Source organism: Dipodomys spectabilis, unplaced genomic scaffold (genome assembly GCF_019054845.1).
Source record: "Dipodomys spectabilis isolate Male_0828 unplaced genomic scaffold, ASM1905484v1 ptg000505l, whole genome shotgun sequence".
In the NCBI taxonomy this organism is placed as follows: domain Eukaryota; kingdom Metazoa; phylum Chordata; class Mammalia; order Rodentia; family Heteromyidae; genus Dipodomys; species Dipodomys spectabilis.
The window spans coordinates 2690293-2714705 of NW_024871182.1; the positions used below are offsets into that span (position 1 = coordinate 2690293).

A 24413-nucleotide genomic window follows, 5' to 3' on the forward strand; every position below is an offset into this window, starting at 1 on the left:
CGTGATCCTCAGATCTCAGCCTCCTGAGTAGCTAAGATGACAGTTGTGAGACACTGGCAGTGCCCGGTTTCAGCCACCTTCTTACAACCAGGGGAAACCCAACTTGTCAGGTCATAAAGCACACATAACCCTACACTTTCAGACTTTGACACCAGCATCCAAAAACATTCTTCCTTGATTGGAGAGAATATAATTGACATTAATCTCCCACACCTGCTCCCAATCGCCCATTCCCTGCCTAAGACAGGCCACAACCTCTGCAGTTCTTGGTAACACAATGCCCTCCCTGCTGTAAATGCACACTCGGGCAAACTTGGGGAGTTCTTAGAAATGGCTGTACACTGAGGCCAGATCCTGATGTCCCAACCACAGAAACTCCACTCCTTAACCATCTCTGGCAAGCAAGGGGTGTCTTTCTTTTTTTTTTTGTTTTTGGATGAGGGGCTTGAACTCAGGGCTTGGGTACTGTCCGTGATGATGAATTTTGCTCAAGGCCAGTGCTCTTCCACTTGAGCCATGGCACCACTTCCGGTTGGGGATTGGAAATGAGACTCTCATTGGACTTTCCTCTCTGTGCTGGGATACAAGTCCCTCTGGATCTCAGCCTCCAGAGTAGCTAGAATGACAGGCGTGAGCCCTCAGCGCATGGCCTATGGTGTCTCATTCTTTACAATTTCCAACTAGTCCTCTTCTAGATACTACCACCTATACATTCCTCTACCTCCCTCAGAGACAGCAAAGGGAGGCTCAGAATCTGGGGAGGGCCATGGGCATTAAAGGGCCTCCTTCACATCACTACCCCTTTCTAAGCTCCCATCCACTTCCTCTGGATTGCCTGGATGTCTGGGGTAGATCAGACCTACTAGGATGTCTGGGGCGTGCCCTGTAGCCTCCCGCCACACCCAACCCGTACCTGAGGATTTCTGGGGCCAGCTGCTCCATGTCCCAGTGGAAGCCTTTGGGAGGGTTGCTGATAACCGGGTCCAGGGTTGCCCATTGGAGAAGGAGTGTCCAGATCCCCTTTATCAAAGAAGGAGACACAAAGCATGGATGGATCCACTAAGAGCTACAGGGCACAGCCATCCACTGGTCACCCAGGTCGCTTGGAGTGCAGTTTTACGTTGACAGTGCTGGGGCTTGAACTCGGGTCCAGGCGCTGTTCCTGAGCTTCTTTTGCTTGAGGTGAGCATTCTTCCACCCGAGCCACGGTACCACTTCTGGCTTTTTCTGTGTATGTGGGACCTAGGAATCGAACGCATGGTTTCCTGTGTGCTAGGTGAGCCCACTACAGCTAAGACAAAATCCCATCATTGGATAGCTGTTCTTATGTGACCCCTTGGGCCCGTCTCGGGACAGTCTTGCTCATATTTACTGAGTTTCTAACCAACAACTCTGGCTGGAAAAGAACACGCTCCACTATGTTGCCCTTTATCTATGGCATCTTTCTCTTTGTGCTTCCTGTCAAATCTTCCGTGTTAAGCAAGACCCCCATTCAAGTGCTGCCTCTAAGAAGCCCGCTCTAATCACCCTGGCAGAGGGCGATCGTCTCCGCTCTGCAGGCTCTTGGTCTTGTCATGCTCTGCCTTCCACCTGGTGTGGGTTGAGGTCGCACAAAGGCGAAGGCCTGGCTTTTACCACGCAATTTCTGAAGGCTCTGATACACTACACAGGAACCAGTGTGGTATCACACTCTGTGAGAGGGCACTTGAGGCCCAGGCAGTCTGGGGGCAACAAATGGGGCCATTTCTTATGTGGGTTTGAACTGAGGTTCTGGGCACTGTCTCTCTGAGTTTTCATGATCAAGGCTGCTACTCTACCACTTGAGCCACAGCTCCACGTCTGGATTTTTGGTGGTTCCATGCAGAGAAGATTCTTATCGGCTTTCCAGCTTATGGCTGGCTTTGATCTTTGATCTTCAGATCTCTGCCTACCGAGGAGACAGGATGTCAAGTGTGAGCCTGAGCCAGACAGACTCCAGAACCTTTACTTTGAGCTTCTCTTTATCTCGTGTCAACTAGCAAGCCTTAGTTTAAATAATCATTTATTGGGGATCAAGTTCTTCTCCTAGGTCAGTTAATCCAAGGAGATAAAGTGTCTTTGGAAAAGGCTAGTAAGAGTTGGCCTAGGTGAGTGTGTTTGTATGTGTGTGTGTGTGTGTGTGTGTGTGTGTGTGTGTGTGTGTGTGTGTGTGTGAGTATGAGTTTCAGGTATACCTACCCACATCTCTCTGGTGCTTCTTTCACCCAGTGTTGAGTACATCCAGGATCCCTACCCCAAGAAGGCAGGTAGGGAGGGTACTTAAGTTCACATTAAATGGGATGATCTGAATTCTATCCTGCAACTGAAGCCAGGGGGATAATAGAGAAAAGGAGAGGTTTAGAGGAACATCAAGGGAAGCCCCTTACCTTTGGCTATGAATACCAGAGAGAAGAATTAATCCGTCCATTTGGGTAGTAGGATAACAAGTGCCCACTATTCATTTATTTTATTTTTTGTCAGTCACAGTTCTTGGATTCAGGAACTCGTTGTCATCCCTGAGCTTCTTTTACTTAAGGCTGAGGCTCTATCAATTGAGCCACAGCACCAAAAGTGGCTTTTTCAGGGGGAGGAGGGAGGTAGTTTATGGGAGATAAGAATCTCACAGACTTGGGGCTGGGAAAGTGGCTCAGTGGTAGAGCGCTTCTCTTGCATGCCTGAGGCCCTGGGTTCGATTCCTCAGCACCACATAAGCAAAAAGGAAAAAAGCCAGAAGTGGCAATGTGGCTCAAGTGGCAGAGCGCTAGCCTTGAGTTGAAGAGCTGAGGGACAGTGTCCAGTCAGGACTCATGACTGGACCAAAAAAAAAAAAAAAATCTCAAAGACTCTCCTGCCTGGACTGGCTCTGAGTTACCATCATCAGAACTCAGCCTCTGATTAGCCAAGATGACAGGCGAGAACCACTGGCACCTGACCGCCACCATCCATTTATAGCCCCCTAGGGCCAGTGCTGGGCTACCTGCATTGAACCCTCCTTGTTGTGAGTGGGAAGCAAACATGGGTGGATTTTTACTTCAACAGATTACCTACATTTGAGCATTGCTCCGGCTCAGTCTGATGCTGGCTTCCTCCTTATCCACAGCAATGACTTTGCGCTGTCACAGAACAATTTCCTCTGCACACTGCTCCCTCTCCCTGAAACGACACACTGCACCAACGTGAAGTAGACATAGAGTGAATTCAGTTTCTTATAATCAGGGTCTGGCCAGATAGGTGGCAGTGAGGATCAGAGGCTCAGGATAGTCCTGTGCAGTTGGACAATGCGATGCCTTCTCATCCACTTTCCTTTAACTGTCTTAGCAAAGGGTAGTGGGGAAGTACTCACCACACTGACTGACAATGAGTAACCATCATGGTCTATCCCGGGCACAGAGGGGCTTACCTAAGGGAGCTAGCTCAACAGGTCGAGCAAGAAAGCTCCTGACCCACAGCCTTCCTCCAGAATAAGAGGGTCACCTTGGGTCCCAGCCACGTGGGGACTCTGAGGCACCTCATCCAGCACCATTTCAACAAGTTAGAGAGAGAGAGAGAGAGAGAGAGAGAGAGAGAGAGAGAGAGAGAGAGAGAATTACATTTAAGTTGGTGGCCGGTGGCACAGACTTACAATGGTAACTACACAGGAGGCTGAGATATGAGGATCATGGTTCATAGCCAGACCAGCAGCAATGTCTGTGAGATGTTTATCTCCAAAGAACCACCAGAAAACCGGAAGTGTTGTTGTGCCTCAAGTGGTAGATTCCTAACCTTGATCTGAGGAGCTTGGTGACAGTGCCCAGGCCCAGAGTTCAAGCCCCACGACTGACAATAAGTGGACTTCCCACAACAAGAAATGGACTGAATAGCACCCATTGTCCTAGGGAGCATGGCAGACAAGTCATGCTGAGTTTCCTGTCACCTGGGGGTCATAAGTAGATCACCGAGCATTTCCGTACCTCGTTTTCCCCAGCTGCAAAGCTGAACAGTGAAGGATCCCCTTCCTCATGGGGATAGGGTAAGGATGAAAGAGAGCCATGTTTTGTTTAAAATCCCATACCTGTGGCATGATAAATAACAAGCTCCTTCTGAGTCATTTCCAGGTATCTTCTTGTTATATGCTCACAGAATTGCCAAGAAACTTATCTGATAACCATTCCCTCTATGCCTGGCCCTGCCCCAGAGTTCCCCTTGTATTGATCCCTTGTTTCCTCACAACTGTCCTGTGAGGAGACTGAGGGCCAATGGTTCCAGGCTGAACCCAGAGCTTCAACTGTGCTCAAGAATCGGCTGCTATGGACTAAGAGTTTGGGAGGGTCATCTAAACCGATGACTGAGCATGGTGCTACATATCTACCATCCCAACTACAGAGGACCAGGCATGGTGGCACATGCCGGTGACAGCAGGACCATGATCCAGCCAAGCTTGACCATATATGGAGTCTCTATCTCAGACATGCCGAAGACAGAAAGGCTTGGCTCCCAAGGTAGAAGACCTGACTGGAAAACATAAGGCCTTGAGTTTAAACCCTAATATACCAAAAAGAATCCAAGGTCCGGTGCCAGAGGCTCATGTCTATAACCCTACCTACAGAGGAGGCTGAGATCTGAAGAACACAGGTCAAGACTTAAAGTAGGGTTGGCCTTGCCCATCAGATGTCATATAAGAAGACACAGAGTCTGACCCATGACAATATGTTCCATACTAACAGGACTCAAAGCCTTACTAAGTGCTGACCACATTCTCTATCCCCCTGGAGAGCCAACCCCTGTGGGCCCCACCTCCTGATCCTCCCACACTCCCTCTGCCATCAACCAGGCCCACGGGAGTAGACAGTTCCAGGGCACAAATTTCCCTTGCTCTTATAATTTAAAGGTGCTGAGTCCCCTTCAAGGGTCTCACCCTTCCAGGCCCCCAGACCTCAGCCTCAAAGCCCATACTGCCCACAAGAGAGCATTTAGAAGTTACCAAAGGGTCCAGCATTCCTTGTAACAACCAACTTCTACACACACACACACACACACACACACACACACACACACACACACACACAGCCATCACGGGTGGCTCCTGTCTGTTACTCAGGAGGCTGAGGTCTGAGGATCACTGTTCAAAGCCAGCCACGTAGGAAAGTTTGTGAAGCTCCTATCTACACTGAACCTCCAACTAGCCAGACAGAGGTGGAACTGTGGCTCAAGTGTCAGAGCTCTAGCTTTGAGCAAGAAATCTCAGGGACAGCATGTAGGCCTTGAGTTCAAGGCCCAGTTTTTCTACCTCCAAACACATACATACATACATACAGACAGACAGACACACACACACAAACACACACACACACACACACACACACACACACACACACACACACAGACACGGATAGCCCAAGGATTCAGCAGTCCCTGAGAACAAAAACATGAACTCCCTCAATTAGGATAACATCCCACCCCGAGAAGGTGGCAGTACCCACATCAGACCCACTGTAGACAAATCATTGAAACTCTCACATAACTGGAACGCATCATAGACCAGCATTGTATTTCCTTCCATACACTCTGCTATGTGGAAAACTTAATCAGCACTTTTTCTTGTTGTTGGATAAGGGGCTTGAACTCTGGGCTTGGTTGCTGTCCCTGAGGACTTCAGCTTAAGGCAAGCACTCATTTCTTGAGCCACAGCACCGCTTCTGGATTTCTGGCAATTCCTTTTATGTGAGAGTCTCAGGGTCTTTCATGACCAGGCTGGCTTTGACCCATGATCCTCAGATCTCACATCCTTAGTACCTAGGATAAAAGCCTTGAGTGACTGACAGCCGGCCAAACATATTGTTCCATTCCTGTCATCTTGTTCCCTCATGAGACTGAAATCTGAGAACTGCAGTTGGATGCCACTTAGCAGCAAAGCCCGTGAGAACTCTTTATCTCCAATTAAACACCCAAAAAAGCTGGAAGTGGAGCTGTGATTCAAATGGTAGAGTGCTATTTTGGAGCATAAAAGATAAGATCCATGCCCTAGTTTCAAGAGTTTTCTAGCATAGGCCCAACCAAGAAAGGGAAACAATGGGCATATGGGAGCTCAAAGTTAACACATAATACTCAGGACTCCCAGAACAGACCCCATCCAGCTCTGATTTTCTAGATTCTATGTCCTACATCATGGCAGACTTAGATGGGACTGACCATGCACCAAGTTGGGACATTCAAGTACAATCTCATACTGAAGATCCCCTGACATTATCAAAGACTCAGGATCTCTCACTGTCCTGCCTCAGCACTGGGCAGTAAGGTAAGGTCTAGTTATCCAATCAAATGATATGGGTTTCCTGGTCAAGGGATGGAAACTGGGGAGATCTAGGTCCATCTTGGGGAGGTGAAAAGTGCTGCTCTATCCAAGAAATGTTCCTATGTTGTGAGTATTATCAAAGAAACAACCCTGCTCAGAGCTCAGTGCCTCTTATTTTCACACCAGTCTCTACCCAGTTCTGCCACACATTCAGCCTGCCCTCTCTGAATCCCAGATCTGCCATCTACATCTAAAGACTGAGCCAGACAAGAGACCCACTTCCTGCCCTCATTCCCAGGCTTTCCTGTGGCAGTGGCATGCTTACCTCAGTCTTTGGTGGAGGAATGAACACCGGGGGAGGTATCGTCAGACTGAGCCCTGGAAATTCCTAGCCCCAAGGATGTACTGCACAGGCATCCTGCAGTGAACCACAGCCAGGTCGTCAATGATGAACCCAAGGTGCCAGGACTTTTAATAGCAGTGAGTCTGGATCAAAGGATTGTAGTCTATGTTGTCAGGTGAGGTCATGGCACCAATTTCCTGACACACCTGACCTGGGACCATCCTCCCTCTTCAAATTCCTGCTTATCCCTTGCCCCCCCCCATTGAAACTCTCTCACCCAATACCTCCCTAGCCCTTGGAAACTTTCTTCTTATCTGACCAGAAAATAAACTCGATGAGGCTGGGGATAATTGAAACCTGGTGACCCACCCTGAGCCCTAGGTTCAACCCGAGGCTGGTTCCCTCTATAGTCAGTGACCACACAGCTCCTGAATGGCATGAAGTTGCTGAGGGGTCAGTGGCTTGGTCCTACATAGTGGCTTTAGACTCTGAAACTGTCCCCACAGAGATTGTGAATAGTTGGCTCCCTTGATCCAGGGACTCCAAACCAAGGCTTGCATGTTCTCCCTTCTTCCTTTCTTTCCTCCTTTTCTCCTTCTGTCCTTCCCTCCTCTCTCTCTTTATTTTCTTTGTGTCAGTCTTGGGCTTTGTACTTGGAGCCTAGGTGCTGTCCCCAAGCCTTTTTATTCAATGCTAGCAGTCTATGTCTTGAGCCACACATCCACTTCTGGCATTTGTTTTTGGTAGTTAATTGAAAACAAGAGTCTTACAGGCTTTCCTGCCCGGGCCAAAAGCCTCAATCCTCTGATCTCAGCCTCCTAAGTAGCTAGGATGACAGTCTTGAAGCCCTGGCATCGACATCAATCCAAGGTTTCTACATGGGCTGTGGAACCAGTTCTGGAACTTTTCATTGTCTATGACCCCCAGAGCCTGGTGCACACTGTAATGGTTTGTTGGATACATCAATGAGCATCTGTCTATGACAATACTACAGAAAAGTCCCATCTGATTCAGGTAAGAATCCTCTGTGGGGGAGGGGGACGAAGCCTTATGTAGCTCTCCCACAGTTCTCTCTCCTCTGTCTTACCCCCTCCTGGTGCCACCACACTTAACTGTTTTGGCTGTGAGGATGTGAGCCACTATGTACTCTCTGGACTCCAGGGCCTCTGGGATGTCTATCTCTGTCCAGCAGCTGACCAGCTCGGTGGCACTCAATTCCCCACTTAGCTGTGAATGAGGTTTCTGTGAGCTGAAGTCCTGGCTCAAAGGGCCTCCTCTCCTACCCCTGTGGCCAGTCAGGATTACCACACCCGGCCCCCAAGTTTCACGTTGCAGAGTAAAGACCCTGGAGGTATCCCTGGTTTCTGAATCTCCCAGAGTCCAGTACAGGTGCTGGGAATCGTCTCTGCTCACAGCTGGCAGGCTAGGGATGGTGAGGTCACAATCTCTGCTCCCCAGGACATCCTTGACTGTGGTGGTCACCCTAGAGAGAGCCGGAGGAGAATCAACAGCTGCCAAAGAAAGTCAGTCAAGGTACGACGTTCATTACAGGAGACCATCTCGCTTGGGAACTCTTCCTGTGCTGCTTTGAATGTCATTGTTTTGAGGCTGAAATCATCTGTCTAATTTGACCCATCATCCCAGGTGTTAGTGGAAATTGCCAGCTTGAAGAAAAAAAAAACACCTGGAAATCATTGCATTTCAGTTATCCCAATCAAACTTGAAGGATTCTAAGTTCAGTGATCTGCTTTTTCTTCCAGACAGCCTACAGCAGTTTACAAAAAGTGGCATTCAGAGAGCCCTAGCTAACTGCCACGGCAGTTAGCAAGCAGGCTCAAGCAGGGGGAACGCACTTGCTTACCACTGCCCAGCTGGAAACGGCCCAGGCTGGACACAGACTGGAGTCTGCAGGACTCCAGGGAGGACTGCCCACCAGTACATTGACCCGGAAGGAATCCATGCCACCAGTGGGGGTCTGGAGTCCCCATAGACACAGTCAATACCCTGGGTAAGTTTACCCTCTCATTCTCTGTCGTGGTGAACCATCTGCCATGTCACAAGGTTCACCATTCCTCATACCCTTCTAGCATCACAGCCCCTGCACTACCGCCCCCCCCAATCTCATTCCCTAATTACATTTGGCAGACACATTCCCAACCCTTGAATTAGCTCCAACTATACACACTAGAGCAGACTGTGTGGCTGGAAGAGTACGAGTGTGGTCACAGTTGCCTCACGAGTCTTCTGGCTGAAGACAGAAGGACAGGTGTCCACTCTGGTCTGTGGTTCACACAGGCCTCCTAGGAGAGACCCACGCAGACCCAGCAGCTACTGTGGGCTACAGGAAAGGGAGAAGAGAGAGGTGGAAAGGAACGTGTACTGAAACCTTCCTCAAAGGAGCCATGAAAGGGTGAAGGAGAAAACACAAATTATCGCTAGACTCGTACTTGATGAAAAAAGAACAACATACACACACACACACACACACACACACACACACATACACACAAATAAAATGCTTTTGCTCTTTGTAGACACGGTGCCTTAAATATGTTTTCATTGTTCTCATCTCCCTGCTCTCCCAACACATACACACAAACACACATACACACACACACAAACAATCAAACACACACATACACACACACACACACACACACACTAATCCAGAACTGTGACAGAAGATTAGTCCATGCAGCACCTGCGATTTGCCAAGGGATCACTCACCTGAGCACAGTCAGGCTGTATAAGGAGAAAGATGATCTGTCTGTCTGTCTGTCTGTCTGTCTGTCTTTCTCTCTCTCTCTCTCTCTCCCCTTTCTCTTGTGCTCCCTCTCTATCTCACATGCACACACACACACACACACACACACACACACACACACACACACACACGCACACACAAACAGACTCAGAGCAGTGCCTCTCCTGAATTTGTTGGTTCCTCCTTTGGGACAAGGTACAAGCTGGAGCATGGGGGTTGCCTGGTCAGAACAGGGGATCCAACCAAAGGGAGCACCACTCTAATAAGGCAGAACAACCCATGCCTCTCCCTCTCTCCAGGGCCAGACACTTTCCCTTGGGATCAACCAGCCTTGACTCCCCATTCACCAAAACCCTATGCCAGGACACTTGGTGAAGGTGTCCTGAGATATGTGGCTCCTCTGAGCCGGGGCTGAAAACAAGCAAGGGGTCATAGTGCCCCAGGGGGTGTCTGACCTGGGTTTGGGGAAATGTTGTGGAAAGGGATAGGGTCTTAAAGGCTACATACATGGATGGACTTCCTACTTTCAGCCTAGATGATTCTGGGTGACTTGGTGGATTCTTGGGGAGGATGAGGAGACCAGATGGACAGGGAGCATGAACAGATGCTGGGAGAGCTGGGAAATGTGATCACCCTGTGAGTACTGTTGACAGCTGGGAAGGCGGGGAGGGCAGACAGGCTCGGTGTATGTGGGTTGGAGTGGATATATTCCTCGCATATATTCACTTTCTGTCTGACTCCAAGTGCCCTCACATACCTAGTGGGCTCTTCTGGGACCCTCCTCAGGTGAAAGGGTGACTGAGCACAGAAGACAAGGGCTCACACAGCAAGGAGGGCCTATCTTCTGCATCCAACACCCAAGACCCCCAGCAAAAAGAAAAAGACTCATGAAGGCAGGTGTGGAGGTGCTGCTCCTCACCTCTGATTAAAGCCACCAGGTTCTACCAGAGAGAGGAAGGGTACAGATGTGAGGCTGTGTGGCTCCCACTGCTCCAGGGCAGAAGCTCTGTGGCACCCCTCCTCACCCATTCCTGCATCTCCCTGTTTCCTGGGACACTGGCCACTAGGGATGGGGTTGGGATCCCTAGGTCAACACACACCCCTGCCCCCCACCCCTGGGGCACATTTGTGACAGGGCCATGGCAGACTGTGGGGAGGGGAGGGTGGACTCGAGGAGGAGACAAGAAAGGGGAGGCAGGAGGTGCAGGTCCAGGTCAGTGGTTGGTTGGCCGGAGTGTTTCCAGGCTGTGGGCCCTCAGAGCCAACACTCATGTGTACTAATGGGAGAAGCTGTAGGTGTTGGCTCCGGGTACACATGGGTCCAGAGTCCTAGGACCAGCAGTGGCGACCAGTTCGGGACCGCAAGCCGGCCAGGGCGCACCATCTCCTCTGGGCAACTGTGAGAGGTGCAGCTGGTCAGAGCTGAAAGTGCCATGTTTGAAATGCAATGTTGCTGGGAGGGGGCAGGGGCATCTGCGGGCACATGGCAGAGCTGCATGTGGCCTCTGGTCCTCTTCTTCAGCCAACACCACCCCCACCTCAGCCGCTCCAGTGCCCCCCTTGCCAGGACCTCAGTCTCAGGGCTGCCATGGCCACCGTACCTCCACGTGGCTACCTGTGGCAATGTGCCCGCCAGCTCCACGTGCTCTGTGCTCCCCACCAGAAACTGCACTATGATCAGCGAGGCCGCCAGCTGATGAAGCCACCTGCTCTTATGTGTACTCGCTCTTCTCTCTGCTCTCTCTCTGCCCCCACTCCTCTCCTGGTCTGTGTTGCTCCTGCCAGGCATGCCCACCCCCTCGCCCTCCCCTGATTCGTGCCCCTGGCCACTGCTGCCATGGGAGTGTGCCTTGGGCCCCGACCCCTCCTTCTCTTGACCCCTTACCCCTCTTCCTTTCAGACCTGGCCCCCACCCCTAGCTGCAAGCCAAGCCCTGACTGGGACCAAAGGCTTCCAGGCCATGGAAATTGTAGCCTCACCTCAACTCATCACTCCCTCCCAACCCCAGTACCTGCCCTGGGTATCAAATATCCCCTCAGCCCCCCCACTGGAGGAGACTCTCCTCCATCCTCCTCCACTCAACACACCTAAAAGGTGCACGGTGACCCTTGTGTGTATGTTTGTGTGTATATGTTTGTTTGTGTCTGTTTATGTGTGTGTGATTGTTGGGGATAACTACCTCTCAAGGACTTAGAACATAATACCCTTTGAGATGAGTCAGCACACAGCACACTTCCAAAAACAGCACAAAGCACCCTGTGTAAAGGACTCAGCGCACAGCTCCCTTTGAGGGACTCAGCATATAGTACCTTGTGTAGAGTACTCAGCACACAGCACCCTTTGAAGGAGGGAGTCCATAGCCCACAAGGTAATGGACTAAGTGCATGGCATACTTTGAAAAACTCAATGCATACCATTCTTTCTCAGGGACTCAGTACATAGCACCCTATGTTAAGACCACACACAGCCCCCTTTGAAGGGCTGGGTACGTAGCACACTGTGTAAAATAGTGCACAGCACCCTTCGAAAAACACAGCACATAGCACAATTTTGAAGGACTCAGCACATATTACCTTGTGGAAGGACTCAGCACATATTACCCTGTGGAAGGACTCAGCACATAGCACCATTTGAAGGACAGTACAGAGCACCTTGTGTAAAGGACTCATCACATAGCACTTGAAAAATTCACCTTATCCATCTCATCTCAAGGACTCAGCACATAGCAGTACCCTTTGGGATGAATTAGCACACTGTACCTTTTGAAGGACTTAGCATACAGTAGCTGTGTAATGGACACAGCACAGCACCCAAAAACAAGCAGGTCCCATTCTTCTCAGGGATTCAGCACATAGCACCCTTTGGGATAACTCAGCAAACAGGACTTTTTGAGGACTCAGCACTAAACCCCCATGTCGGAAGGACCCAGCAAACAGGACCCTGTGAAGGACTCAGCACATAGCTGTATGTCACAAGTGCAGTTTTCATTAGAATTAGGATGCTTTCTTCAGTATCACCATTCTTAAGAAATACTTCACAAATCCTTCTAGTTCATATTTAGCTAAAGTGCGGGAGGATCAGGTGAGGGTCTTGAACTCAAAGCTTGGGGGCCCTGTCCCTGAGCTCTTTGGTTCAATCTAGAGCTCTAGCACTTGGAGGCACAGCTCCAATTTTTTGTTTGTTTTTTTGTTTATTCTTTGACAGGTCTTACGGTGATAAGGAAGGCCAACTTGGGGTATCTGTGGGCAAAGGCTCTTAGCTCGGCTTGGAGCTGATCTCTCCCTTCCTTGTGTCTCTGGGAGCCGGGCCTCCTGGAACTCTCTTGGCCTAGGGTGGAACAGACCTGCTCTGGCATCAGCACTCAGGGTGAGCAAAAGTCAGCTTGGCCCTGGTCACTTCCCCCAATTGAACTCTAGAGGATGATGACATGGGGCTGCATGTCTCACGTCTGGCCACGAGGAGGCAGGAGTCACCCACCATAGTGATTGTACCTGTGAGTTATGTTTACTCTTACTGCCCTGGGGCCCCCATCATGCATTGAAGCCACTCTGGACAGGAAAGTCCTTGAGACTCTTACATAAAAATAACCACCAAAAAGCAAGTGGGGCTATGGCCCAAGTTGAAGAGCACTAGGCTTGAGCAAGAAAACTCAGGGATAGAGCCTAAGCCCTGAGTTCACACACACACACACACACACACACACACACACACACACACACACACACACACACACACCACATGCATGCAAAATCAGAGATTTCTACACTGCAATCTTTAGGTATTCTCCACGTTTTCCCCACTAAGCCTCATGGCTGTTGGCCTAGGTGTTTGTTGCATACAAAACCACCTGGCATCTTTAATTTTGGGGAACAGTATGGTTAGAAGATCAGCCTTCCCCCATCCCAGCTCCTTGATTGGGTTGTGGTCTATCCAGGCCCTTTGGGGGCTCCTTATACAGACTCGCCAAGATGCCTTCAAAAGGCATCACATGCTGGGCACTGGTGGCTCATATATGTCATCCTTGATACTCAAAAAGCTGAGATCTGGAGGATTATTGTGCCAAGCCAGCCTGGGCAGGAAAGTGTGTGAGATCTTATCCTCGATGAATTATCAGAAAACAAAAAGTATCCCTGTGCCTCAAGTGGTAGAGTGCCAGCCTTGAGAAAAAGAGCTCAGGGACAGTGCTCACAGCCAACAACAACAAGGAGAGGCATTGCATGTTGGCTTTGGGATTGGTATGGGTCAAATATAATTGGAAATTTCAAGTGCTCCAAGACAAAGCAGTACCTCATTTAGTTCTGTGTTCCTCTATCTCATCTCACACTCTGGCCTTGGCCATGCTTTGGTTAGCATGGCTCTGGCTTGACAGGAGGGCTCCAAGGAGGAAGATCTCAGAGCAATCACCCCCACCATATCCTTCTGCCCCGCTCACTCTGTTGCTTCTGCTCTTTGCTACAGACCATCTTCCTGGAATCCATACATGACGTCATTGCCACCAACATTGTGGTGAGTGGTGGGTCTGGCCTATCTAGGGGCAGTCAGAGATGGAAGTCGGTATGGAACTAGGAGCTTCTACCCTGTGTGGGGGCTGAGGCCAGAGCCGACATTTATTTCATCCTGAGCATTGAAGAGGTGAGGAGACAGTGTAGAATCCACATTGAGTCAGCTAAGATTGGAATCTAGAGGACCATTTGTGTGAGGTAGGCTGTGGGGTCAATGGGCCATTGTTCCTGGTACTCCTCTCTCAAGACTCTCCCCTCCCTCTCTCATCTCTCAATGGTAGAAGAGAAACTTCAAATAAGTGGGTCCAAGAGGAGGCAGGGGAGTATTTCTGTGTGAACCAGACTTGTGCTTCATATTCATCCTAGCCCCTACTTCCTATTTATCTGAGGAATGGCCATATGGGTTTGGGATGGGGGGAATCATCCTAGCTGAGAATGTGACTCAGTGGTAGATTGGTAGCCTAGCATGCCTGACACAAGGGGTTTCATTCCACACAGAAAAAGGTGGAAGGGGAGGTAGGGCTCAAATGGTAGAACACCAGCTTTGATCAAAAAGATCTCAGGGACAGTGGCCAGGCCCTGAGCTCAAGCCCCAGGACTGGAAGAACAAATCTTTGTTGGAGGCTTTTTTCCCCTTTGAAAATAATTTATTCTTTGTGATAAGCATAACATGGGTCTCTTCCCTGGCCACCAATGGGCCATTAGATGTCCCTTGAATTTGGGCCACTTCCCAGAAGCCTCTGCCCTACCTGACCCATAGTTTACCCCCATCTTGTGGCAGATGGAGGCCTGAGAGAAGGCCACCTGCAACCTACTTCTGGTGGCTACCGAGGCTTTTGAGGGTAAGTATGTCACATAGAGAGTTATCATCCACATCAGTCTACAGAAGAAAGGGAGGGAGTGCTCCTTGCCTGAGCCCTCAAGATGGAGGTGGCTCTGGATGTGGGGCATCTGCCGCAGGTTGTGCTCCATGGGGGAGTCATCCATGGGGTTAAAACCCCGACCTCTCTTCTGACAGTTCCCAAGCTGTCTTGAAGTTGCAATTCTTCAAAACCTTTCTGTTCCTCGCTCATTTCACCCACCACAGAGCCTGAGGCATCTGAAGCAGTGGGGGGGGGGTCAGCCTGTGCTGGCATCTGGAGCCCGCTGTCCACGCCTCCCCCTGCGAGGACCCACAGCAGCTCCTGCAGCTCTCTCTTCTTCTCCATCTTCTCCTGGAAGAGCCAGCACATGCGCTCAGCTTTCTCCTGACACAGCTCATCCAGGACAAACATCTACTCTTTACATGCCATGAGGGACTCCTCGATGGTGCGGATGTGTGCAAACAGCTGGCTACATTGATGGTGGAGCTCATCCACAGGACTCTGGAAGTCAACCTCATCAGACAGGTCGTGGATGAAGCAGATTTTCTTCTCGGATGCCCACGTGTCTCATTTGCCATCCCCACACCAGCTGTGGTGGCAGCTCACAGAGCAGGGGGCATGTGGCTCCAGCTCTGTCTGGCACTGAGCTGCAGGTGGGCTGGACACCTGCAGCAGGGCTGCTGCTCCTGCAGCATTTTTCCCCTGTGGATCTCAGCTTCTGAGAGGGCTCGCAGATCCACGTCCTTCTAGGTCTGGGGCATATCTCCATCCTCTGGGATGGTCACGTTGGGGAGAGTAACCTACTCTCCTTTTCTTCCTCAGGGCTCACATTTTCCACTTCCCCAGGGAAAGCCAGGAAGCTCAGCTGGGCCTGCAGACGCTCCTCTTATGGTCTGGTTACTTCCAGGCACTTGAGAGTGTCCTGCCACTTTGGGGGCACCACCTGGTCCCCCCAGTTGTTCAGGCCCTGCACTTGCTTCAGCAGCTCCAGCAGCTGGGTCTGCCTCAGCGTTCAACTGCTCATTGGATGCAATGTGCTACGCAGAGGTGGCTCTGAGCACCTGCAGCTGGGCCAGGGACTGCTCCTGCTGCTCCTGCAGCTCCCAAGATGCTTGGTGCTCTCTCTCTCTCTCTCTCTCTCTCTCTCTCTCTCTCTCTCTCTCTCTCTCTCTCTCTCTCTCAGCCACCTCTTTCCATTCCTCTATCTTCTCCTCTGAATGGTCTAGGTGTTCCCGCAGTTATTTCTTCACTTGTTGCTCTGAGTCCGGGATGCTGGTGAGGTCCTCCTTCTCACCGCTCAACCTTGGAGAGTGTCCCACAGCAGGACCAGTTCTTCCTCTGGCTATGAGTCACACACACACACACACATGCACCTTGTGGGATCTAGGGTATCTCCTGCAGATCCTTGGCCTTATCCTCCAGTCTCTTCAGTTGCTCCTGCTGCTCTGTGTTCTGGAGACAGAGATTCTGGTTTTCCTGGACCTGGATGTGAAGTTGTTACTCCAGTTTTTTCAACTCCATCTGTGTGCAGTAGGCCTAGGCTTGTAACTGCAACTCCACTAAGATGGTCCTGCGGGAGGCCATGGCTCTGTCAGCTTCTTTCTCAGTTCCCCCAGCTCATAATCCAGCACCTGCCTCGCCCTTCTCTCCTTCTCCTCTGTCAGTTGGTTCATCTACTCAGTCAGGGACCTAGTCTCCTCTTTCCATGCTCAGGCTCCTTTCAATGCTTAGGTCCTCCGTGAATGTGTCTGTCACCAGACTTGAGGTCACCATCCAGCTCAGGTTGTCCAGTAATCTCTTCAATAACTCTTGCCCCATCAGCACTAGTTGGAACTTGCAGATTCTGTTCTTCTGGTGCTATTCTGTGTCCAGAGCACTTCCAGCTTCTCCAGCAACTCTGTGTTCACTTGCTGCAGGTCATCGAAGCTTCTGGTCTTTTCCTCAAGCTGAAAGGTCACATCATTCAGCCATTCAAAAAGCATTTCAGTCTCCTTCTGTGCAGCAGTAACAGCAGAAGCCACGATATCCAGCTCTGCCATACACTGCTCTGTGGCCTGCAGATGGCTGGTAAGAGCTTTGTGCTCCATTTATCTGTCATTGGCCACCTGCTCACTTGGGCCAGTGCAAATTGTAAATCTCTTTCTGCTGAAATCAACCTCTGTATGGGTGATATGTGGATCTCTAGCTCTGTTTCTGGTGTTTCATGCAACTGGGCTATCTTCTCCCACTCTTTCTCTGGTCGATCCTGCAGGTCTGTTTTCTCCTGCTTCAGTGGTGAAATCTTGCCTCTGAGTGTCTGGTTTCTTCTTTTGCTGCTGTCCAGGCTGGGCACCACGTTTCACTAGCACCTCTGCAGATCCTTGATGGTATCAGGACCCTTGATACTCTGGCCCCTGGTGGCTGTGACTGTGTCCAAAGGCAGGGAAGGTCCACAGTCTGCATCATCTTTGGCCAGACCCTCTGTTGAATCACACTCCCCAGTGGTGTTTGTGTTGGGGATCCCTCCCTTTTTTGTGTTCTTTGTTTTCTTGAATGTTGCAGGTATGATGGGAGGATTCCTTTGCTGGTTTTCTGGAAGTAGTTTCTTGCCTGTAGCTCTTTCACAGAGTCCTGTTGTTTCAGACATCTGAGTGCTGGGATTGGGAAAGATGGGCTGGCTACATTCCCAGGCTCTGGGAAATCCTCTATTCTCTCACTATCTGACTAGGACATCAATTTTCCACTCTACTACAAAGTAGCCTCATGTGGCATGCTCACCACTCAGCCACCTCTACCTTCCTCAACTGCTGTTGGTAGTGTCAAACACCAAAGGGAATCCTAATGCTGGGCATCATGGAATGTGGGTGTGGCCACCATTCTTGTATCCCATTGGTCTGAAAGAAACCTGAAAGAATGAGGGTGTGGCTGGAATCCTGTGATGTATGCAGCATGGTTGGAGTCAAGTTGACAGCGGCTCCCCCAGCCCCTTTCCCAGGGAACTTTGTCCAATCCAGTTGGGGACAAGAGGATGACCTGCTTTAGCTGGATGGCTGCACATATTGTTGTGTATGTCTGTTTGTTGCCAGTCCCAAACCTTGAACTCAGGATCTGGGCACAGTCCATGAGCTGCTTTTGCTTAAGGCTAGCCCCCAATCACTTAGACATACGGCTCTACCTCTGGCTTTGTTGGCACTGAAGGTGGACAGGGGTCTCAAGGACTTTCCTGCCTAGGGTGACTTTAACTATGATCCTCCTATCACAGCCTTGTAAGTATCAAGGAGAACTGCTGAGAGCCACTGGTGACTGCCTAATCACTGGTTTTGCTGATGTCCTTGGACAGTTCTCTATCCTCAGGTTTAAGTGGTGGGAGCTGGAGCCTATAGTTGGAATCCCAACTCCCCATCTCCAAATGGCAGAAGATCCTAAGAAACTTATTCCTGTCCGATTGAATACCAGTGGAATATGATGTATGTCATGATTGAATGAGCTGTTCTTGAATGATTCTAGGATAAAATTATAAACCATTATATTGTAGGACACTGATCAATTTTAATAAATACTTCATGAATCATTTAAACAATCACATTCATTAAATGGAGGCATAATGAAATACCTAAGAATTGGGCATCACATAGTATAGAGATTCCATTTTTCTGCCAGGATTTTCTTTAGTTAATTGGTATATACGATTTTCTGAATGTAGTTTGGTATATGAAACTAGGATATATTATACCTGACCTGAAAATCAGTTATTCAAACAGATTTTATCAGAAATGCTTATATCCAAATGTAGAGGGTAATCCAAATTATGTATATTTGAAGACAATGCTTGGTTAGTCCTCTTCTCACATTAAACATTCCCTTCTTGAGAACAATACACATGGTAAGGAAATGCTTAGAATGTTTTGGAGAAATTGGTTGAATTCAAACCAGTTAGTTTCTCTATTCTGAATTTTGTTTACTTTATATCCAGAAAAGCTAAATTCTTACTTTGTCATTTTCCTTAGGCTTTATACTCAAATTTAATCTCTGATCGGTGACAAATAAAGATATAAATATTTTTTAACGGTAGCAAAATTCAGGCTGAGGAATCTAGGTACAATGATACTCATGTAGATAGGCCTCATCAATCATGAAACCATGACATCAAAATATTAACCAATGCTTACTAGTGTCATGCTTATGAGATTTTGTGTATTACAAACAGTGGTTACTAGAATTTTTTTTGTAATCAACATCATTTCATGGGTTAGGAAATGAAGTGAGACATTATACTCAGAACAAAATTTAATGAAGCATCCAAAATTAGTTATTAAGATATACATCATGTAACACAATGTTTTATAAATGCAAGCTAAAGGAAATAATTTATGAAAAAAATAAACATTTACAATAAATACAGAATCAGTAAGACTGATTTTTCTTTTACCCCAGTTGCAATACGGCTTACATGAAGACTTTTCTGGTTATATGTTTAGTTAGGTCTTGATATTTAGTTGGAGAAGTTCTTTCATATATTCATTTGTCAGATAGAAGAGGGAATGAATTCCTTGCCAGAGTCAACACCCATAATAATATAACAGATGTATACTGATACTTTGCCAAAGTTTCAAATCTTCACCCTCATTTACAATATTCAGATTCTACTATTTGCATATTTTTTCTTGTTAAATCAGTAGGAGTTAGTTCTCAATATGAATACTATTGAAGTTATTCATTAAATTTCTGAATTTTTTAAGTATGTCATGATTTTGTTATTTTATTCTTTCAAATATGTGCAGATCTCACTCCGCATACAGTCACATTTGTTTTAAACAATTTGATCCATTCAAGGGATTTGCTATATTAAGTTCATCTAAATGAATTTAATTACAAATTCACACAACTGTATTTCTGAGACACAGTTATCTTTACGGCTCTATGACAAGTTAACATGTATTTGAGGTTTTTGTGCTTAAAAAACAAAACTGATACAACATGCTTTTGTTCCTGGGGGAATTCTACTTTGTTGGTTGTTTTTCCAGTTGTGACTTCAACATATGTGTGCATTTTATTACAATTGTTTTGTGTCTATATTTTGTTTCCTATAACAGAAAGTACAAAAGGAATCAATGATTCAGAACTTTTCCAAATAGGATTCTAAGATAGACACTTGAAATTTTGTGACAACTAGGAATAAGCAGGTCTTCATACAGAGACATTGTTTGACATGACTTGAATTCTTCCTCCTTGCGGGCAACCGGTGGCTCACGCCTGTAATTCTAGCTACTCAGGAGGATCACAGAGATCTGAGGATCATGGTTCAAAGGCAGCCCAGGCAGGAAACTCTTTGAGACTCTTATCTCCAATAAACCACTAGAAAACCAGAAGTCCGGCTGGGGCTCAAGCGGTAGAGCACTCGCCTTGAGCTGAAGAGCACAGGGACGGGGCTCTAGCCCAGAATTCAAGCCTCATGACTGACAAAAAAAAAAAAAGAGAATTCTTCCTCCTCTTGCTTCACTATTTACAATAGTATTACTGCAAAGTCATAAGTGGAAAGAAAATAATTTTGTCTGTATGAATTCAGAATTTTTGTTGCAATTAGGACGCACTACACATTCATACTTCATTTTAACTCGAAAAACATCTTCCCTTCATTTAAAATCACAGATGTGAATTTATAACGATAAAATAGCCGCTACTAATTTATTTGAAATGATCCAAACTATTTTCACTTCACATTATATGTAATAAGAGTGTAATAGTAATAGTAAGTAACATAGTATGTAATAATTGACTTTGGGGAAAGTCAATAACTGTGGATTTTTGTGAGATACTGAGAAATAGTAAAACACATATATGATTCGATTAAAAAATTCACAGTTACATCTAAAAATAAATCATAATTATAAACTAATGTTGAAAAAGTAAGATTGTTTATTGGAAAAAGCCAGAAGTTTCAATAAGCTTACTTTTAAAAAATTGTCTTAGATCTGGGATTTGTTGGCTCATGCCTGTAATCCTAGCTACCCAAAACTCTGAGATGTGAGGATAGTGGTTCAAAGTCAGCCTGGGCAGAAAAATCTGTGAGACTCTTATCTCCAATATATCTCTTGAAAACTAGAAACTGCATTGTAGCTGAAGAGATACAGTGGTATCCTCAGCCGAAGAGAGGAGGGACAATGCCTAGGCCCAGAGTTAGAGCCTTAAGATCGACAAAACAAAATTGACATGAATTTTACTTTATTATTTTATGATTTTTTATTGTGGAAAATACAAACAGAGGGTTTAAAATTACATGAACAAGGTAATGAGTACATTTCTTATCAAGCATTTTTGCCTCCTCCTTTGTTTCCCCTTTCCATCCCTTCATATCTCCCCTTCTACCACCCCACCATCCCCTCCACACCAAAGTTGTAAAGTTCGTTTTTCGAAATAATGTCTTATACATGTCATTGTGGTAATTAGTCCACCTGTATAACAATTTGTTTTTCCCTTGCCATCCCCAAATTATACCAACATCAAATACAGTGAAAACAGGGGTTATACCGTGGGGGAGGGACATTAAAAAAGCAACAAATAATCAAAAAACAATTTGAGTCCTTATCTTAGGGTTCATTTCTCCTACCATCAACTTGTCTGACAGTTTCTGTTTGTCTCAGACATATACTAGTTATTGCAAATAAGGGAAAACATGGCACTAATGTTTCTTTGGGCCTGGATTACTTCATTTAATATAATTTTTTCCAAGGCTTTCCATTTCCTGACAAATGGGGCAATGCCATTCTTTCTGATGGACGCATAGAATTCCATTGTGTATATAAACCACATTTTCTTGATCCATTCAGCTACTGAGGGGCATCTGGGTAGGAACTGTATCTTAGCTATTGTAAATAATGCTGTAATAAACATAGTTCTGTTGGTAGCTTTAGTATGGTATTGTTTGCAATCATTTGGTTAAATGCCCAAAAGTGGTGGTGCTGGGTCATTGGGGAACTTTATGTAGAGTCTTTTGAGGAAGCTCCATACTGCTTTCCAAAGTGGTTGAACAAGTATACAGTCCCACCAATAGCCCCACCAGTTTCTGTTGTTATTAGAGTTCTTGATTATAGCCATTCTAACTGGGGTGAGGTGGTATCTCAATGCTGTTTTGATTTGCATTTCTTTTATGGCTAGGAAGTTTGAGCATTTCTTCGTGTGTCTATTCGCTATCCTTTTTTCCTCTTCAGAGAAGTTTCTCTGTAATTCTTTAGCCCACTTCTTTCTTTGAGGATTTGTTGTTGGAGGATTTAATTTTTTGAGTTCCAGGTATATTTTAGACATAAGACCCTTGTCTGTTGTATGCCTAGTGAAGAACTCCGAATCTGTGGGCTTTCTATTGATCTTGCTAGCTTTGTCCTTTGCCAGGCAGAAGCTCAGCAATTTCATGCAATCCCATTTGTCCAACCTGTCTTTGACTTTTTGTGTTTCTTGGACTCTTCAGAAAATTTCGATGTTCGCTTCGGCAGCACATATACTAAAATTGGAATGATACAGAGAAGATTAGCATGGCCCCTGCGCACGGATGACATGCAAATTCGTGAAGCATTCCATATTTTTAAGTAAGCTCTAGCATAGAAAGCAGTTTTAGAGTTCCAGTGAACAGTCCTAAGTCATAGAATTACACCAAGTGAATCATCACAGGACAGAGAGTTTGGCCAGAGAAGGAAACCCAGGCAAGGAGACACTTCTGAGCCCTTGCCAGCAGCCGCGGGGGCGGCGGCAGCTGTGGCGGTGGCGGGCGAGCACAGCCACCATACCTGAGCAACAGAGAATCCAGGACGAAGGAGCCAGACTCAGCAGGCGAGCGGATTCTACTCAGCACCAGCAAGAACCGACAAGGAGCAGACATCTTCATCCTGCAGTTCACAGCCAGAGACGACCCAGGAACCAAGACTCAGCATGAGTAGAAGCCTGACGTCCTCACTCCTTCTCAGGGAGCAGAGGAGGGAAGGCCACTCCTCCCCCTCGAGCACCGGTGATCTCCATCTTGAATACCGAAAAAGCTCGGAGGAGCTGCTAGCTCCAGCTCAGGCCTTGGAATAAAACAAGTCATTTAGTAGGTCACAAGAACTTAACAGCGGCATGACCTGCCAGACTCAGCTCCACCCATGGAAAAGTCACCCAGCTCGGGCGTCAGCCCGAGGAGTGGGTTTCTTCACTGGGTAATCAGAGCCAGAGGCTGCCCCTCCCTGTAGCAGCCTCGACAAGCAACTGAAAATCAGTAAACAGAAACCCTGAGAATGGCTCCAGGCTGGGCTCTGTGAGGTTTTCACAAACCAGCCCCGGAAAAGCTACCAAAACCTAGCCTCATCACTGCATCCCCCTCTTTTGTGATACTAAAAGCAGATCTGTCTCCCAATGAACTAGCCTGGGAGGAGGATCGCCAAATCCTGGGTAAAGCAGAGCATTTTACTGCCTGTTCGAACAAACTGACTTAAGAAACCAACCAAGCCACAGGACAACAAGCAGACCAGAGACTCCAACAAGAGGCTGGTTACAGACACAAGGGAGATACAGGATTTTTCCCACTACTCCCCCCCACAAAAAAAAAGAAATTTTTGGGTTTTTTTGTTTTTATTTTTCTTTTTTCTCTTCTTCGTCTTCTTTTTTTGTTTGTTTGTTTTTATTTTTGGTCCTTATATTAAAAAAAAATTTTTTTTCTTTTCTAAAACTTTTTTCAATCTTTAATCGTTGCTTTTTTTGCTAAAAAAATGTTTTCCAGAAAGTTTCTTTTCCTCTTATAATTTTTATTATTGGGATACGGGAGTGTGCGTTCTTGCTTTCTTTTTAGGTCTTCTTTCTATATTTTTTTTTCTCTTTTTAAATTATCTTTTTGTTTTTTGTTTAGCTCTACTAAAATTCTCATCTTTTTCTTCTTCCTTTCTTATCCTTTTCACCTTCTCCTCTCTTTCGTTCTTCTTTATGTGACTTAATTCTTGTCCTGCACACCCTCAGATAAACCTGTAGTTGACTATTAGACCCTATTCCACATTGTGTACACATTTAATCCACATATTAATTACACAATTCAAAACCTCTAAGACGTAAATTCCCTAATAGCAGTACTACCTCTTTATACCTGTATAATATTTTAAGCATTTTTATTTTTAAGTTTTTCACATCTACTTTATATCTCTCCCCTTCTCTCAATAAATTCACGTTCTTATGTAAATAGATTGTTATCGATCTACATAATTTTATTAATTTCTACCTTTCTATTTTTTCTGGTCTTTTTTCTTTTCCTGTTCCCTTTCTTTTTTTTTCTTTCTCTCTCTCTCTACTTTCAATCTACCCAACCTATTTCCTGCTTTGAGATTAAGACTTAGTTAACTCCCACAGAGCCTCCCACATCAATCTATTCCTATTTTTTTACCCATATCTCTCCCTAACCCTAATAATTTCTGGTCTTCCAAACTGTTCTTTGCAGTCCGTAGCCCATTAACATATAGTTGTTTGATGTTGAATAGATGTATCTGTTGAACTAGATTGTATCTGTAGACTATTGACTTTGCAAATTCAGACTTGGGTTGATGCTTGCCTTAAGATAGTGTTCTAGCACAAAACTGGTGCTATTTTCATCTCAAATGGGCAGAGTAAGCCAGAAAAACACAAGAAAAATGGCAAATCTGGGTATCTCAATTCCCAATCCCGA

At 46.8% G+C, this 24413-nt stretch overlaps 1 non-coding gene across 1 annotated transcript; it reads left to right on the forward strand.

The window, feature by feature from the left end:
* Positions 1–22213: 22213 nt before the first annotated feature.
* Positions 22214–22318, forward strand: LOC122099196. Its single transcript, XR_006145866.1, has one exon. It is a non-coding gene; the product is annotated as a U6 spliceosomal RNA (small nuclear RNA).
* Positions 22319–24413: the final 2095 nt, after the last annotated feature.